Source organism: Penaeus vannamei, chromosome 6 (genome assembly GCF_042767895.1).
Source record: "Penaeus vannamei isolate JL-2024 chromosome 6, ASM4276789v1, whole genome shotgun sequence".
NCBI classification, from domain to species: Eukaryota; Metazoa; Arthropoda; class Malacostraca; order Decapoda; family Penaeidae; genus Penaeus; species Penaeus vannamei.
The window spans coordinates 32,711,455-32,713,954 of record NC_091554.1 but is presented as its reverse complement, the minus strand read 5'-3'; the positions used below and the strand labels follow the sequence as shown (position 1 = coordinate 32,713,954).

Here is a 2,500-nt window from a genome sequence, read left to right as displayed (position 1 = left end):
CATCGAGCGACTGGCACTCCGGGGTGTCAACGGGCGCGCAGGACATTAATCACTTGTGGGCGGGACTGAAGAAAGGGAGGGAGGAGGCAGCGCTAAGGCTATTTCGGTCGGCTCGGACAAAGGTCGGAGGAGGAGGAGGAGGAAGACAGCGCGAAAGCTGCGGACTTGGGGCGGGGGAGGGTGGCGGGCGTGCCTGACCTCCAGCGAAAAAGAAAAGAAAAAATAAATTAATGTAATGGAAAGGAAATAAAACCAGTCATTCAATGAATAATCAATACTAGATAAAATGAAACGCTGCAGATGTAGATATACGCAATAGACTGTTGTTTTGCTTGAAAAACGTTTGGTTTTATTTCACATGAACGAACCGGTGTCCTGTCGTGAATGGCGTGGGGGAGGGGGGAGGGGCGGCCACGGTCTGCCGCCCTCGACGCCCTTCGCCATCCGGGGGCTGGACACATACCTGGCTCTCACGCCCGTAATTCCGGGCTGAACGGATTGCATGGGATTCCTCTTCAATTTGTCCAAAGCAGACGAGAACACTCACAGAAACGGATGGAATCTATTTTGACTGCAGAGTTTACGGAATTCAAGCAGTCACGTGACTACAGCGATGTAGGCCTCTCAATTGTAGATTCATCGGCTACAAATACATTTTCGAAACAATCTGTCTGACACTTGGACACGTTATCACGCACAGATTCAGCGTATGGTAAGACGCATGGACACGCTCACGCAAGTACAGACACAAACACACGTGTGTGTGCGTGTGCGTGTGTGTGTGTGTGTGTGTGTGTGTGTGTGTGTGTGTGTGTGTGTGTGTGTGTGTGTGTGTGTATGCATACATGCATACATACATACATACATATACACATAAACACACACATACACACAAACGCATATATGTTTTAAATGTGTATTCACATGTGATGCAAGAGTAGTATTTTTGTTTGATCCTTTGTTTCATGACTATAACTCGGTGCAGCAGCAGGTTCCTTTCGACACATTTAACTGTTGCGGTTGTTTACTCACCCTTTAATTACTCTTTACTCACCATTTATTCATCATCTCGAATTAGAGCTAAACCACACTCAAGTGTCATCTGAAACTCTTGTCATCCGCGCGGTAGTCAAGAGAATTTCGTGTTTATGTTCGGCAGTAATACTCCAGGGCTGCTAGGCACTGCAAGACTAGTTCATGACGGGTAGAGAAGATGCGTTAAATAAGGAATCGTCATTAGTATATTTTCCTGTTTTTCCAACGCCATTTACGACTTATTTTATTATTTTTTTCAAATTGAAAACGCGAGAAGGCAGATACAGAGAACAGCGTGCGTAACGTGTTTGTAGCTTAAGGAAAGGGCGTGAGTCACATCCTCCACAGATCCTACACTGAGGCTGTGACGTAGGTAGACGTGAAGTCGCTCGTTCGCGGCGAGCGCCAGACTGCGTGCTGGCTGTTTCCCCTCTGGCCAGGAGCGCCCCGGGACACAGTGCCGAGTCCCCTCAGTTGGCTCCCTGCCTCGGCCTGAGGCACACCGCGCGCCCAACGCTCCCGCTCCGGTTATCAGTCACTGGGCTTCTGGTGCTGAGGGACACCCTTGCTCGAGTGCTCCGTCTGGAGAGTGTGATAGTGTGATAAAGGTAGAGTTTGCGTTTTGATGAGGAGGTGTATTGGAATTGAGTTATGAAAAAAGGAAATTCTGATCCTCATTTTCGATGTAAACTGCAGAAAAACTGAATGCAGTTCATAAGAGAAGAAAAAAACTATTGCAGTCGTTTCAGTGCACATCATGAATAAAATAAACGAAGGCCAGAGGTGTTGCGGGTCATCTTAAGTTGCAGATATCATTCACACGCCGCAACTCTGAATAGCGTTCATCAACACTGCACTCGGGGGCAAGTCGCGGCCGCACACGTTGGGCAGAAGGCTGTAGTAAAGTTCCACGCCGCTGCGCCTACGGACAGTTCAACACGGACGGGACTTTCCGAACTGTCCGTGACGAATGTACTAATCGTGATCAACTGCCATGTCGAGTAATAATTCCGTTTACAAGACGTAAATGTGTGCCTGGCGAACTGACGTCACTATCTTGTTTATTGCATAGCTATGGTGCATGACCTTGTGCAATTACACTGTCACTACATCATCGTGTCAATCTTGCCAAGAACGTTAGTGCTGTAGATATGTTCCACGCGGCCTTGCGTCTTCAAAACATGTTCGCACAGTGACAAACGTTTATTAGGCAGCGTATCGTGCACTCGGTAACAAGTGCTTGTTTCGTTACCAGACATTAAAATGCTTTGATAACATGTGACAGCTGTGGATAGTGTTGTCAGGAAGAAATGGACGTACCGAAAGCGTTCTTTGGTAAAGTCGATAGTACTCTTTCAATGCCATTGACATGAGATACGTGAAGTGTAAAAAGATAGTCATATCGACAAAATGTAAATACGTTCCATAAATCGGTAGTGTATTTATAGAATTGCATTGATTGATA

At 46.8% G+C, this 2,500-nt stretch overlaps 1 protein-coding gene across 10 annotated transcripts in view; it reads left to right on the top strand.

The window, feature by feature from the left end:
* Positions 1 to 2,500, top strand: part of Rgl (Ral guanine nucleotide dissociation stimulator-like) — a 131,864-nt gene that overhangs the window by 110,952 nt on the left and 18,412 nt on the right. The window contains exon 1 of one of the 10 annotated variants that reach the window (XM_070122898.1): positions 1,487 to 1,643. The exons of the other annotated variants lie outside the window; for them this stretch is intronic. The gene's annotated coding sequence lies outside the window, so the exon portion shown is untranslated. Of the gene's footprint in view, positions 1 to 1,486; positions 1,644 to 2,500 lie in introns of those variants that run through there. 10 annotated transcript variants of the gene reach the window in all.